The sequence below is a fragment of the Dermacentor variabilis genome, unplaced genomic scaffold (genome assembly GCF_050947875.1).
Source record: "Dermacentor variabilis isolate Ectoservices unplaced genomic scaffold, ASM5094787v1 scaffold_15, whole genome shotgun sequence".
Lineage (NCBI taxonomy): Eukaryota > Metazoa > Arthropoda > Arachnida > Ixodida > Ixodidae > Dermacentor > Dermacentor variabilis.
In genome coordinates, this window is record NW_027460313.1 from 9,298,868 (window position 1) to 9,315,640 (window position 16,773).

The following is a 16,773-nucleotide window of genomic DNA, read 5'->3' on the forward strand; positions in this document are numbered from 1 at the left end:
TTGCTATTTTATTGTTTATGCAACAGATGGCTGGATTCGCGGCAATAGTGCGATGCCGCGGTAGCTTTTGCGTGACGCTGCCTTACAGTTTTAGATTTCGAAGGACCGAAAAATTCCTTTCTCAATTTACAAACTTCTCTACTTAACAAAATAATTCGAGCATGGTAATCACTTCGTTAAATCGAGTGTCACCTGTATATGGTGCCAGATCAATCAAAGGGCAGCCATCTTCAATTCATTCCTGGAACGGGGATATCTCCCGCTATTTTGAAAATATTGTAGTTTTGTTTGGTATATTAATGCATCTTTACAGCGCATGTATCATTTTGATGTGCGGAGTTCTCGCGGTTTTGTGACGTCGCGTGGCAAACAGGTGAACTAGGTGCAGCCACATAATTTTTGATCTATAGCAAAGTGCTAAGAGCGTAAAACGCATAGAGTGAGTGAGTGAGTGAGTGAGTGAGTGAGTGAGTGAGTGAGTGAGTGAGTGAGTGAGTGAGTGAGTGAGTGAGTGAGTGAGTGAGTGAGTGAGAAAACTTCATTTCGAATCAGAACGATTCGCGTCCGGCGAGTTAGTGGGTTGCGGCTTCCGCTGAGGTTACGGCCAAGAGTTCTTGCCTCTCGGCGTCTTCCTTGGCCAGCTGTACTGGCCGGAGTTGGCCTTCCAGGTTCGAGTTCAGTAGCGCGGCCTGCAATCGCGCGCGTAGGCTGTCGATGGAGGCTTCGCTTTCATTGTCCTGTATTACTCCCTGGCAGTCCCATAGCATGTGTTCTAGCCTGGCTCTGTGGCCACACACTTTGCATCTATCTGCGGTGTATATGTCTGGATAAATAGCGTGCATTAGTAACCCTAAGATCGCACTCGCGTGACGGTCCCCCGCGGCCCTTAGCCTATGGTGCCACCGATATGAGCGCGAGCTTTCACCGGAGCACTGCATGAAAGCTATACTTTTCGGCTATCTCGATCAGAAACACTATCGTTTCGGTTACATAACTTTTACAAATATTGTCCTGTCTGCTGTTCCGTTGACAAAGGCGCGTGGCCAGCCATGCCTGGACCAAAGGAACGCCGGAACAGGGCAGCCGCGAGAAGGAAGGATCCCGGGATTCCTGCCGCGTTTCGGGCACCCACGAGAAAGTTGAGCCCGCCAGTAGCCGTGTGCGGACACTGTTGCTGATGCCTGAGAGCCGCCGCACGTGAAGTCTTGGTGAACTGCGTGTCGAAATCCGTGGCCAGTCATCTTTGTATCCTGGTGCAAGGTGCTGGAACTGGACTGAGGCCGTTGTATCACGATTCACACGAGGCTTCGCAAGAGTATAGAACGACGTTGACAGTGACTTGGCTGCACAGAAGGCTTTCCAACTTGCTGGGCCCTAAAGTCTTGCCGGATATTTTACATGAAGCTCTGCGGAACCAAGAAGCCTAGCTGCTGCCACGTAATGAAGCCGGATACACAGTGCACGAGAGAGTTGACTCTGTGTTCTTCATTTTCTTCTGTCCACGCGCATCGAACACATTCGAGGAAATATCTTGTGTAGTTACCTCTTCAAGGGCTTATTCTTGTTACTGTTATTACTATTAATATTACTATTACTTGAATTACCGATGTGAAAACATACATACATTGCACACAGAAGGAAATATTGATGGAGCAGGCTGGAAACAGCCATTTAGAGGTGGAAAACGCCTGCCTTCTCTTTAGGAAGGAGGAAACAGAAAAATAAGTTTGAGATGGGAAGAAGAGAAGTTGAGGAGGAACTTATAGCTGTTTCAGGGAGATCATAATACGTTTGTCATACGTCAATGTTTATTCATTTCTTCCAGGCAAGTTTTGCTAATCTATGCACTAACTGCCATTTCCATATACCATACGAATATTCGCCAAACCCCCGCAGTAAGCATGTGCCATCATAGAAGGAAAATGAAATTAAATGAAAAAAAGAGAAAGATGAGAAGCCACCTGGACCAAACTAAAACAACAACAAAGTATAGAATGACCTAGCACGAACAGGATAGTCACGCAGAAACAGAATAAAAAACGCAGGTCGTATGGATCACATTATAATATAAAACATACAAAAGAAAAATAGCAACGTTTTGTGCCTCGCTAAAAAACGCTGGACAAAGGGGTAGCGATGTCAGTTTCTTGTAGAAAGTTTAGAAGTGGCCAAGGAGCCCGGTCGCATTGAGAAGCACAATTACTCTGGAGGGTCGTACTTGGAACGTTGTGTGCGACTCTCTTACCGATAACATTTACGCAAAAAGGCACCGGTGTCAGTTTGCATTGTAGGTCGTGGTTTATGCAATACAAGCACAAACACCATGTTAAAAAGTTATTTGTAATTTCGAGAAATCATGTTCCCACTGGAATTGGCCCTCAACTTTTGTGAAGATATAACACTCCGCTGTTTAAAGAAACAACAAATAAAACTTGATTTCAAGCTGCTACTTGGGGGGCCAAGAAAGAGAAGTATACAGCTAAATAAGCAATCTAATACGTTCGTTGCCGGGGCTTTTCAATATTCCTACAACATACAATGATTCACACCCACCAAAGAGGATTGCTCAAGAATGAGACGGATAATGCAAGAGGGGAACAGAAATTTCATGGCAGCAGGACTGTCTAGCACTGCTCTGAGGGCTCCGTCTGTGTTAAAACGTTTGCTTGTTTGCTTATACGTTGTCGGAATAGCGAATGGAATGCCATCAATTAATGTTGTTTATATTTGCCAAACGGTATTTCTGTAATGCATAATGACCAAGAGACAGAGTATGAGCGAATTGTTAAAACCTTTGTTACGCGTGCGATTATGTGTTCAGCAAACCGATGCCGTATTTGCCACGTGGGTTATATGTGTAACAAAGAGAAAGCAGCGTTTGGAGCCGGGTCATAACACTGTTCCCGTGTAAGTTTATGACCAGATAATAGTTCTAAACGCTATAGTCAATAACGAACGACTGGTCTTCGGATACATGTAGGTCTTCTGAACTCTTTGCTTTGAGCCGTGTAGAGAGGACTCGGACTAGCGGCGCCGGACCTGGCGTCTTCAAGCGCTCGTACCGAAGGGAGACTGAAGTGGCAGTCCGGTAGTGGCCCTGAAGGCTCCACTGTTCGCCATGCGCGCGAAGGTTGGTTGCGATGCCTGCGTGACACGTCGCCATTGGCCATCCTCACCAGGTAGGAGATTGGACCCTTGACTTCAATGACTTCCGCCTGTTTCCATTGAGGTCCAGCGACGACGAAACTTCCACCATATAGACAGAATCAACAACACTAAGTAATTCCACTACAACGCTGGAGGTCGCATGGTAGCGGTCTGGTTGCAGCTTGTCTATATAAAGCTGAGCGCAATTTCCTACCCATGATCAACTCCGCCGCGCTCTTTCCAGTCACTGAATGCAAGGTGTTATGTTGTTTCAATGAGAAGGGAGATAACCTGGACTGGGTGCCGTTTCCCGACTGTTCATTCAACGATTATTTTATTTTCTGTACCATTCGCTCCACCCTTCAATTACTAGCGGGATGAAAAGGCGCTGTGAACACCGATGGAATGCCGTTGAACTTTAGGAAAGCTCGCTTGTGATGGCTGTTCCGTAATGTTAAACGGATGATGATTGTGTGTTTTGTTTGACGGCGCAAGGGCCAGATATGCGCAAAGAGCGTCATGTAAGTGCTGATGTGGTGTCAATGATCTGTCAATGAGATGGACCCATGTATTGCGATGGGTATATGTTACTTGGCGGTAAAAGGGCCTAACGATCAGTCGCTGTGAAGTTCTTAAAATAGATAGCTACTAAAATATTGAACATGACTGTGTGCCATGAAATGAAATTTAAGAACATGGAACTTGCACTACCACCTCAGGATTCCCCTTAAACGCAAGGATACGGGGGCGTGTGCTCTACAAAAAATACTATCGCCTGAGCACCCACTGGTTAGAGGAAGGCTACGAGATTTCTGGGCTAATAACATGTAGCAGCTCAGCGTGTGCATAATTCAGAACTTTCACATTAAAAAATGTTAGAGCCAAGAAACAATGCTGGGTGCAGAGGGTAACAAAAGTATTGCGCAAAGTGCATACTTTTTCTGTTCAGTTTCGGCTTTCCTATGCTGCACATGCACGTGGAAGACAGTCAGCCTTTCCCCACACGTTGCACATAATGTGAATACGCTGCCAGTGAGTAGGTAATTGTGTGCGCCGGATGTGGGCTCTATACCACATTTGACGAAAGAAGGCATCGGTTTGTCTTGATATTATTGCGAGTAGTGCAGTCGCTACCAATGACTTGATCAGGTTCAGACTATTAGAAGATTCAGCATCCCACGCGCGTTGCCTATAGTATCTTAGTTTTCTAGGAATTAAGGGATTTACGTCTATAGCGGGTACAGCAGTGGAAGGATTAAAAGCTAGTGTTGCTCCGCGTGTGATGGATTCGTCAGCGAGACCATTGCCCTTAATTCCGTGCCCTGGCACCTAGCATATTGTTGCATGCTGGTTAAATGTGTATGCCGTGCGCAGGAGTGCATAAAGGTCATTAAGTGGAGGATCTTTACATTTATAGATCGACAAAAAAGATCTAACCACGCTTAGAAGGTCAGTAAATATTTAAAAACCTTTTTAATGTTTTATCGCCGACAGTACTGCATATGCTTCATCCGCAAACTGAAGCCATTCATTGTGTTCACAGTAAGGACTGTAGCTGATTCGTCATCCACAACAAGCTGTTGATAGGCCTGAGTCAAATTCAGCTTCGTGAAAAATTCCGAGCCATTCCACTCTGTGAAGGTATCGATGACCAACGGAGAAAGGAGGTCCCAGCTAACTTTAGCCAGAGTTTAAATATATGCAAATTCCACGTAGCTGGACAGAACTAGGTAACGTTGCTAGGCTTCCCTTGAATATACTCAAATTATTTTTTATTTCCGTCGAATCAGATAATTAGTCTTAATCAACTTCTCAAATATTATATTTAGATGAAAAGTCTCAAGGATAAAATTGTAGAGCGACACGAAAAACTACCGATACAGCTTCCTGTTGCTCAATAGGTGTTTTCCCGAGCGTGCAAGAGGCACGTGAATACACTCAAAGTTCCTCGAGCGGACAGTCGTGTGGCAATTTTGCGTGCAAAACCCCAATCCACACTAAACACTGCCCATACCGGTCTTTCTTTATTACGATATTTTTTTATCACAATACGTTTTGATGCTTCTCGCGATTAAACGCAGCTGGGGCACACCCGGCTATATGCCTTCGCTTCATGCTTTACTACTTTTAGCTCTAGGGTGGCCGCCATATTTTTTGCCTACGCACACAAACTCACACAAGTCACAAGTTAGAGCATAACAGCTCCGCCGTAAAATTCGGTTGTTCCGTGTGTTGCATGCCCCTCCTCGGTTGTGGGCAAAGCATATACTCTGCTTTGAACAGCCTTGTTCACCGTGCTGCGATAATCACCGCAGAAGCATATGGAACCAGTTCGCTTTCTCACGACTACGATGGGGTTTGCCCAAGTAGAGTACTGTAGTGGTTCACACACACCTTGTTTAACTACTCTATGTATCTCTGCTGCAACGTCATCTCGCAGCGCGAACGCACTGATCTGCTCTTTAAAAGCACCGGTTGTGCTTCGTCTTTTAGATCTGTTTGCACGGGATATTGAGTGCAGCGTGGCAGATCCTCAACTAAAACCTATTCTAAGCCCTCAACGATTTCTGAACCCTCCGAGACTTGCTAACACTGGTAAAACCATTTCATGCTTTTAGCCATATTATTAGGAAGTGTCGGAGCGTTAAGAAATCGCTCATGTGTTTGTATGGGTGTTCACATCTATTTGAAATGCTTTTAGCCACCGTGTTCGGCGACTTGCAAGTGACCTTGAGCCAATAAATTTGTGAAAACAAAGCGAGATCATCCGAGCAAACAGTCAGAACTTGAGAAAATGCGGTCTGTGGCCCCCAACAGTGCCGCATTACGTGCTCTAGTTACTCCCAAAGATGTACCAAGAAATATAGCTATGAAGCTTTTTCTAATGTTTGCTCACAATATCACTCAAGCTATAACATATATTACGCTACCATTTTTTGTCATTTCCAATAGCGACGTTCAAAAGGCAGAAGCAGTGCACCATACACTTTACCGTCGTGTTTTGGCGCTGGTACAGGGTTGCCTGCACAACACCAGCGGTTCGTGAGTTCCGCGGCGCGGGTTATGCGCCGGCTCGAGAGATGGCGCTACGCTGCGTGACCAAGCCGGCAGCGTCCGGTACGCCGCGGATGGCTGTTCGGCTGAGATTACTCTCGCAATGAGGTTCAGTTCGAAGGAGTTTCGTATGCTATGGTATGGTGTGCCGTTGCGACCATGCACGATACGAATTTCAAGATTTTGGCTAGTATCATCATCAACTGATCTGCTTTGCCAGTAGCCATTTCATGCTTACATCTACTCTGGATTACGGCAAAGCCAGCAATTATATACGTTTAGAACTTTGATTCCTAAAGCCTTATATCATCTTCGCAGCAGACTTCTTCCCGCCTTGTTTGCTCACTACTAGTAAAGGCAATTTCGCGCACTTTTCTTTGAAGCGCATTTCTCCGACTTCCTTTCCCAGCATCTCAAGTGGCTCTTTCTTCCAAGCCACGAGCTGCGTTTCAGTACTCTGAAGCAGAATTTTGCCTTCGCTGCCTTCAATCGCTCGAAACGTTTGTTGACTGACTAGCAAGTGTGAGTCTACTCTCATCTGCACTTCTGTTCCTTGAATCAGTACAGTGGCGATGAACTTTGTGAGCTCGTTAACTTCGCGAACGGAGTAAAGCTGTTCTACATTGTGAATCGGTCTGCTTGCCAGGCTTTGCTTTCTTTCCTGCTTTGTTTTCCTTGCTTTTATGCAGCAGTCCGCTTTAGACTTGACTGCATTTACTTTGCGAAGCGACAAGCACTGACGTTACGGCATGTTTTCTTGAAGTAGTGACATGCCGCATAACTAAAGTTGCAAATTTCAGACCCATGCTTACCGTTGCAGCGGTAGCAGGCGACTACTGTGGACAAAGCCGTTTGCCTTCTGCGAGTTTCGCGGACGGCCGCGTGGTTCGTGCAGCTCGCGTCACTGTGGCTCTGTGACGTCAGTTATCGCTGCTGTCTCTGAGTTGCTTCTGCTGTCATAGCCGAGCCGTTCGCCACAGCGACTGTTACGTTCCCTTCTGGCAGTAGGCGTTGTTCCCCCGCCTCGTTGCTGATGCCGAAGACGAAACGGTCTCTCATCATATCGTACAATGGAAGGGTCTCGCCTCCAGAACCGCAGTTTTCAGCCAATTCTCTTAGCGGTGTCACGTAGTCTACGACGGTTTCACCTTGGGTTTGGTTAAGCTTGTAAAATTAAAAAAAAAAAAACACCCAGAACGGAAGGCTTCGGATGCATGTGTTCGCGGACCGACTTCTTGATGCTATCGTAGGTTGCAGCTCTCGAACTTTCGGGTTTGACCATCGTCAAGATGAGACCGTACAGTCGCGATCAATTTGAAGGTGATCGCTCGAGCGGCGACCCAAAATAGGAGCAGCGCCACGTTACGTCATCACCGTCGGTCGAGAGGGAAACATCAAATAGCTCTCCTCTCTTTCTTTTGGTGTTCCCTGAAAAGCTGTCCCTCCCGTCACCGTTCACGGCATAACCTGCGAATTCATTTCGATTGCGTTATGAGCCTTTGCCCGGAGGCGTCATTGTTAGCCAGATATGCATGAGGAAGCGACGCACACTGATTATTACTATGAAAGGTAAACAAACGCAAAAATATGGCGAGTTGGTCTTGGGGGTGATGGCTGCAGCCTGGAAGAGCATAATAGGGGAAGAAGGCACCGCAATTTTTATCTTCGCAGTTCCGAAATCGGCCGCTATGCTGCTTGGAAGGCCCGCCGGTCGATGCTCGCGCGATCCCCTTCAAATTGATCGCGACTGTACGTTTCTTCTGCGCAGGAGCTGAGCAAAACCGCCCGCTTTCTTCGTCCTTCGAGAGCTTGTTGGCTTTGCAGAACATTTCCAGTCGCTCTGCGTACTCGTCCCACCACGCGCTTGTACCCGAGACGAAGGCCTCGAAGGCGCTGACTGGAAATACCCCGCACGCATTGGATAGGCCTGCGCCGGTCCGCTGCTTACCTCGTCGCCAACTTGTGACTCGGGGCAACATGATCAGCAACTGATTGAGAACCGTTATTCAGCATGCGATTATATGAACGCGCGCCCAAGCTCGCAACGCTTTAACCCATGCAAGAAGAAAAGGACGTAAAATAGGATGATTTTAATGTAGTCCTTGGTTACGGCAAGCGCGTCCTCTTTTAGTGCGCTGCCTTCGGTTGTTTCGTGCTACGTTAACCACGAAGGCTACAAACAAGCAGGACCCTCGTTTAAAAAGTTAAAGATGGCGAAAACCGACAGGGCAGAAGAGCCCGAGCATTAATAATTGTGGCGGTTAACGCATGGAAAAATTCAACCATTGTTGGCGAAAAACAAAGTGCAAAGTATTTCACTTACCAGAAAAAATGTTATTCGAACGGTGTGACCTACGCACATGCATCTAATACGAAAAAAATACGAAGAAAAATCATACACTACTAGTCGCACACAACCTACAGACGTGATAGCACTCGTGTTGTGAATATACGAGAAAAGATAATTCTGCTACTCGAAAACTCTAACAGACCCCTTTTCCAGAGTTCCCTACAACGCATAGAGCGGACACAGCGTCCGTACTTTGCCAACGAAGGCGGCGAACGCAGATCCCGCCATTGTGGTAGAATGACGTCCGCGGAAACGCACAATACAGCCGATGTCACGGAAGAATGATGCAATACACACAGGAAACAGACCCAGCACAGCTAAATGCTGCCAGTTAATATCTAATATATGTACGAAACAGCTGAGAACCACACACAACTAGCATAACGCACTCAACCGAACACACGACCGAGAAAGTGCGTGCGCCAGCGGCCGTTTCAACGCGATAGCGTTAACGAGACCATGTCACAGAACATGCGGCTTCCCACGTCGGACGTGTTACGTCACTACGGTATCAATTTTTTCGAAACACGCATATACAGGTCTTCCATGTTACGCAAACAATTGACTAAACTATTTAAATTTCTCTAGGTAAAATACGAAGAAAAATCATACACTACTAGTCGCACACAACCTACAGACGTGATAGCACTCGTGTTGTGAATATACGAGAAAAGATAATTCTGCTACTCGAAAACTCTAACAGACCCCTTTTCCAGAGTTCCCTACAACGCATAGAGCGGACACAGCGTCCGTACTTTGCCTACGCCGGCGGGTAAATATTTCGGAGTCCACGGAGGGCGCGCCCGCTTCCTTGAAATACTTCCAGGTGGTACTGGCCTCCACCCCATCGCGGCCCATGCATGGAAGAGGCCGCGTTTCTACAAGAAAGTCCGCCTTCGTGCAAAGCGTTCGCTGAGAGCGTTTCCCAGTAAACATTACGGTTACATACGCAACATTTGCCGGGAAGCGTAAGAAGCAGTCAGGGATCGTTGAATGTTATCGCGTTCCACTCTTAAAGGCGAAGCTTAAGCGTCCTTCGAATCTTTTTCCTTTGTTCCAACTTCCTGACTCCCAGAGTTTCCAGCGCGGACGGAGATGGCTAACAGGTTGAGAACCTATCTGCGTAACTTCCACAGGGCTGTGATCACTGCTGAAGATCACTGCGATCACTCGGACACCGGCGTTTCTCTCCTAACCGTTGCACATTAAGTTTTATTCATCATTCATTCCTCATGTCAGCCCCTGCTGCGCGAGCGTGGAAGAATGGTTGCGAAGCGTCGTGTGCGCGTCCTGGCTTGAAAACGATAACACATCCTTGATTGTTGAAGTTCCAGTGTGAAATCATTCAACATTGAAGCCAGCTTATTGTACTGATTCTTAGGAGATCGTTTTGTCCCTGGCATGTTTTATTCGTAAACACCGACAGTCAGCGCACCTTTACCGTGGCGATTGGAATTTCGGGCACTTTTAGACAACAACATCTAATAAAGCTTCTGAGTTGGTCATTTTGAAGGTGTTTAACAATACAGACTCTGATAACACCAGTAGTGTGTTGTTAAGTCAGATAGAATATGTACTAGCGTATATGAGGCACTTGTGCTTCGTTTAGAAGAGATATTTTCAGTCTTATCGTAGACCAAGACGTCTATAGCCGTTTGTAGCCGTTTCAAGACATCTTAAGAGCTTCTGTCTTTCATGGGACCTATGCCTCGAACTCGCTTCTTCCTCCTGAATCAAAGTAAACTGTGTATGCAACCGCTCAAATGTATATCGTCTTTGCACTGCTAGTATGCGTAATATTAAGAAGTCCCCATTTTCACTGGCATTGGTAGCGTCGACATTCCTCCCACGCATTTGCCAAACTGTGTTGTATTCGGACCTTTTATTAAGACAATAAGTAAATTAAATTATTTATCCTAGTGCACTTTGCTCAATTTGCGTTATTGACTAAAATTTCGCGGCTTTCTTAAATGGCTCCTATCTTCTACATAAAAGGGCAACTCAAGCTAAAGAACTTGGTACCAGCACATTATCCACGCTAAGGGCATCACGCATCCCGCTTCGTGTGTACACTGCTGCATCAGTGGAAGACGGACTCAGTGACGCATAGCTCCTTACAAGGACACACTCGGAGGGTACACTTGGAGGTCACACTTGCAGTTGACGAACAGGCCACAGTAATCCACATTGTTTGAAGGAACTTCGTTATAATAAATTACGCTAATTTAAGACATAGGCTACTTTACAAAATCGAAATTCGCCGGTATGTTACACTCCTGTAACATGTGAAGATGAAAGCCTGCTGCACACGAGGTAATGCGCCGACTCGCATCGTCGCGTTGCTCCTTTCGCAGTTCAGGTCCTTCGGCTCGTTTTCGACGCTTAGCTGCGGCTTCGCGCGCTCGTATAGCGGAGTCAGACTAGCGCCAACGACGTTTCTCTTCGACTTTATGTTGCATGCTTTCAGCAGGTGATTGGAATGTATGCTGTGCTCGGTTGCATGGGTGATTTCAATGAATCTATGCGCTGTTCTCTTAACTTTACTGCGGGCCTGTAGCCTGCACCTTACGGGGGTATAAGCATTGCTTACGGCGGTTTGAGCCATTTAGGCGGTCACGTGCTTTTTTTTCCCTAGCATTCGACTAGACGCTGCGTTTCTGTACTTTGTATCCGTGATTCCAGCGAATGTATACACTGTACACTTTTCTGAGTGATTGTAGTGCCTGCAGTACGAGGGGGATGAGCCAGTGAATTTTGTGCTTGTTTGATGTGGATGATGATGATGATGATGATGATAATAATAATAATAACAATAATAATAATAATATTTATTGTTGCCATCTTAGAATAATCGTACATCAGAAGGCAGGCCCGTCAAAGCCAAGGAAGTGGCTTGCGTGACTTGGCCCGGCATGTCGGCAAACAAAGTGAAAATGGCAACATGTACAGAAATGAAAAGCTCGTGAAGTTTATCACACAAAAATGAAACAGAAATTCAGCTGAAATCAGTGACAAAAGAAACACAAGAAACAAGAAAAGAGAAATGTAGTATTATACATATCTTACAGTGCCTTCAACATTTTTTCAAGTTTCGTTTCGAAGTTGCAGTAAATATATGATCAGGTAGGTCGTTGAACATTCTTGGGACGTAAGCATACCTACTAGCTTTACCAAATTTTGTGTTGCAGTGCGGTACTATAAAACGCAATGTTTTTCGCAGTGCACGCGGAGCAACATATCCCTGTTTGAAATCAGGGTTCCAAAAATGTCTTAGCACAACCGTTGAGTGAACAAAGTTTTAAATGACGGAAGACTCAGATGTATAAACAAGTTTACACTGTCGGCCGAGGAAGAGTTATAAGCAATGGAATTCAACATATTTTTTAGAATTCTGTCAATTCTACAGAGCCATCGAGATGAGCAAAACCCGAACAATGTAATGCCATAACGTAACACACTGTATGCTAAGGCGTCCATGATAGTGATTTTTACAGGCATCGGAACAATGGATTTAATGTTAAAAAGCAGCGAGGAAACACTTCTGAGCCTGCCGCAAAGATATGTCATGTGATCATTCCATGAGAGGTCACTGTCAAAGAAAACACCAAGGTATTTAATGGAGTTTACATATTCTACAGGGGCACACTGACACGATTGGCAAGTACGACAGTGTAGAAACAAGGGTAAATTTGTAACCGTTCCTTTAAGTGGATTGCTAAAACGTAACATTTTTGTTTTTTCTTTGTTTATTGACAAACAGTTGTTAGCAAACCAGGTCACTGCATCGCACACACTCTCTTGAAGTAACGCAATTGCTTTTGAGTAACAGATATGTTTAGTTAAAAGGACAGTGTCATCTGCATGCTGAAATATCATACACTTCGATACAGCTGAAGAAAAATCATTTATAAATATGTTAAAAAAAAGAGGAGACAATATAGAGCCCTGAGGCACTCCAGCTTTCAAAGGTAGCTTGGTATTGAGGATTAACTCGTTGTCTAAAGATATCACCTGCGAGCGGCCGGACAAATGGTTTTTTAGGAACTGATAAAATGGCCCCCTGAAACCATGCAGGTATAGTTTTTCAAGCAGGAGTTCGTGGTTCACAGTATCGAATGCTTTTGAAGTATCGAGAAACAATGCGCATGCAAACATGCTTTGTTCTAAAGCTGTGTTTAATTCGTCTGAAAATTCCTCGAGCAGAGCAATGGTGCCCCGTCCCGCGACAAAGCCGAACTGACGACTCGATATAACTGAAAACTTATCTAGAAATGACGTCATAGTTTCTAAGAGAAATTTTTCTATTATTTGTGACATGATAGGCAAGATTGAAATAGGTCGGTAACTGTCCACAATACCTTTCTTTCCTCCTTTAAATAATGGAGATACAATAGCCGTTTTTCATTCCGCCGCCATTGTAGCTGTCTCTAGGAATCCATTAAGTATCACAAGAAGAATACGCGATAGTGCGTTGAAGTTTCGTTGGAGCAAAGATAGCGATATACCGTCTATACCAGCTGGCTTATGTCGTCTAAACCCAGCAACTATTCTTGCGAGTGTGTCGAATGTTATCGTCGGTAAGAACGCGGAAGCCGATATGATTTTTTCTTTTCCAGAGCGGTCAGCTGGCACCATTGAAGTTACTCCCGAAACGCGCGCGAAATGTCGATTGAAGATTGTGGCTGTCTGTGCAAGATCACATGGGAAAGCGTCAGCTAGCTTTGAATTGTTAGTGTCTTTCCCGCGTAGGTGGTTTATCAGTGACCACGTCTTCGCCGGGTTTCGAACAGATAATTGAAACTGACGTTGAAAGTAGCGTCGTTTTGCGCATCGTATAAGGGCGACGACTTTATTCCTTGCGATTCTGTAACTAGCGCGAAGCTCAGCATTGTTAGGAGTTCGTTTAAGCCGTTTCCACAGCAAGTCTCGGTAGGCGATTGCATTCATTATATCCACGGTAAGCCAGTTATGATTTCTTCTCTGTTTAGTTAGAACAATTCGAGTGCAGGCTTCTTGAAAGCTGCGTATTTTCGAACAAAATTGTTCATAAATAAACACTGGCACTCAGGAAACAATCACTGAAGACCAGTCGAACCTGCCAATCATCTCATCCAATTTGCGTTGATCAACAAAGGCGACGCGCGTCCGCCTATCTGAGCTATTTAGTTTCCAATGTTGAGATGTGTTAAAAAGGCACCTCAAGCTAAAACGACAGACAGTGAAATAGTGGTCTGCTAAGCGTTGCGTAATCACGCATGAATGCAGATCATGATTAGGCGCCCGGGCGGCGATGTGGTCTAAGCAGGAATGCGTCATTAGGCCATTCACAATTTCTTCATGTGTGAAGGTGGTGACCATGCTTTCGAGGCCAAAAGAAGAAAGGGTAGATAAATAGTCTGACACTTGAGCTTTGCCTGGGCATAATACGTCAATATTTAAATCACCGGTGAGGCAAAACACCTCCTCATAACTGAAACGCTTCAAAACAGTCTCTAATTCTATTATAAAGCGACTAACGCTGTTTGCAGGAGGCCGGCAGATCGCTAACAAAGTAAGAGCGGTCTGAAGAAAGCTTACATTTAAACACAGGCATTCCGCATGAGCCAGATCTACATCAATGCATGATAGTGTGTACTTTTCATTCACAAAAACTGCAATTCCACCCCCTCGGCGGTGTGAACGAGTGATAAATTTTGCACTGTAACCTTTTATGGCAAAGAACTGTGTGTTTGATTCGGGAATATTTATTTCGGTTAGCACAAATACATCTACAAAATTTGTTGCATCTTCTGCAATATGTTTAAACTCATCCCAGTATTTACGTAGACTGCGAATATTTATATTGACCAAAGTAAAGTCTGATTCGGAATTCGGACCGAAGCTGTCCTTAAAAGCTCGAAAGCTCAAAAAATCAAGCAAAACAGATGGATACATATTCATTGGATTTTTCCAACATCTATTTCATTGGTAATGCGAATGAGTGGAGCGACTTCGTCCTTCTTAGCGAAGATTTTGCCTGCTCTCACTCAAATGAACTTGTACTTGTGTTGCTTGCCTGCGGCCCGGGCAAGCCAGAACAGATGCCGATTTGCCTTGGTTAGATTGTCATTAAAGTAGAGCTTCGGAAGTACTTTGGATTCACAGAGCTGTCGAAGCTTTCCACGAGCCCTCATCCAGTTTTATTTCACGTTTACCGTTGAGTAACGAACCAAGACTGTAGGGACAGTGTCTGTTTTGCCAGAAAGTCGGTGGACAGCAACGACGTCAGCATCAACAGAAAATTCGGGTAAATCAATTTTTTCAGCCAGATCATGCAGTATTTTCTTCAAATCTTCCTTATCGGCAACCGGCAAACCACGAATTTCCAAATTTGCCTTTCTGCTGTGCTGTTCAGATTCATTTTGATCATGCTGCAATCGTTGCAAAATCTCAGCCTGAACACGGACAGTCTCATTTAACTTCTGAATTTATCTGTCTCTGGTCCTTGCGGCGTCTTCAGACAACTTGAGCTGTTCACGTGTAGTCTCGCACTGCTTTGACAAGAAAGTGACGGCGTCTTCAAGGTCAGAGACGGTCTTCGACAGCTTTAAGAATTCGGCTTTCAGAAGCAACAGTGAGTCAACCTTAGAATGCAGTGCCGGTAGTACTTCTAAGCTTTTTTTTACGTCCTTGATTTCCGCAACAAGAGCTAAAATAGCGTCGTTATTGCCTGCCACCTGCGCTGAATCCGACTGGGATGAAGAAGGCTGCTTTTTGTTCGCTCTGCAGGTCTTGCATACCCAACCCTCACGTTTCGCCTTTCCCATAGTGTTAAAGGTATTAGGGGCAATACCCGAGCAAGTCTGTCCGAGATGATATGAATATTTGCATTCACAACACGCCATAATACGTCCATCACTAGGCAGACTTTTTTGACAGGCAATACAAAGGCTGTCTTCGGACATCGCGACAGCTTATAAAAGCAACGCTTGGCAGTCGGCAGCACTTCACACACAATGAGAAGCAAAAGATTACAAAGGAAAATATTCCTGTGGAAGTACAGGCGATCAGTTTAACAGGCCAATGTATCGCTGCCAACTGTATCGCGTCCGATACAGTCAATGTATCGCTGCCGATAATGATGATAATAGTTTTTCTACTATTCGGGTATTGAGCTACTTGAGGCGTCTACCATTCGACCAGACGACGCGTTTATTTAAGGCCAATGGGGTATTGAGTTACTTAAGGCGTTCACTGGAGAAAACGAAATCAAGGCACGGGGACATCTGCAGAATTCCTATCATGCCTCGCAGCCTCCAGGCATCGATCGCCTGCAGCGTGACTGTGTCGCACTCGCAATAAATGGTGCAGCAACAAACCCAGCTCTAACTTCTCAATGGCAATCAGTGCAGGGTGGTACTGCAGTCGATCTTTACCGCCAACTGATAACAACCGAATTGTTCCATATGTTGCATTCAAACCGCACCGCACATAAAGCGCACTTTGTGGGAATGACAAGCGTTGAACGTCGGTAGCTGCCTCTTTCGGCATTGAGCAGAGGAGGAGGCCTACGAAGAAGGTTGCAGCTTGAAAACCAAGCCAGTCTACTCGAATCGTCTTGGTTTTTTAAAGAGCGACCTGTGTGTATATATATATATATATATATATATATATATATATATATATATATATATATTATTCCCATAGCGCCTAGGATCTGCGGCATTGAATATATTCACTAAGACCAGAGCCTGAAGTTGGAATGGCTCATACCCGAAAAAAGCGGCGTCTAGTGGAGCGGTTCAAATATATCAGCATCAAGTCGAGTGGTAAAGAGGAAGTTGAAGAGTGCTACAAAAATATCATAATCAGGAACGATTCATACCAGAAAAAAAAAAAAAACCTGCTGTGGCTCATACCACCATAAGCAAGCAAAGATTCAATGGCTGTATATGAATGAAGACACGAAAGAAAACAGAATGAAGGAAAGAGAGAAAGGAAACATTAACATCAGGAATGGCCATACCCCCAAGGAAAGATACAATGGCTGAGTATCAAAGAAACGAAAAAAAAGGAAAACCGAAAGAAGGAAAGACATAAAGAACGAAACAACAAAGGAGGAGAGAACAAACCACGCAAGCAAGAAAGAAAGAGTGAAAGAACGAAAGTATAACGAAAAGAAATAAAGATAGAACCATTTCGTAGAGCATTAGGAGGTCGCATATCTCCTTGAGAAGGTAGAC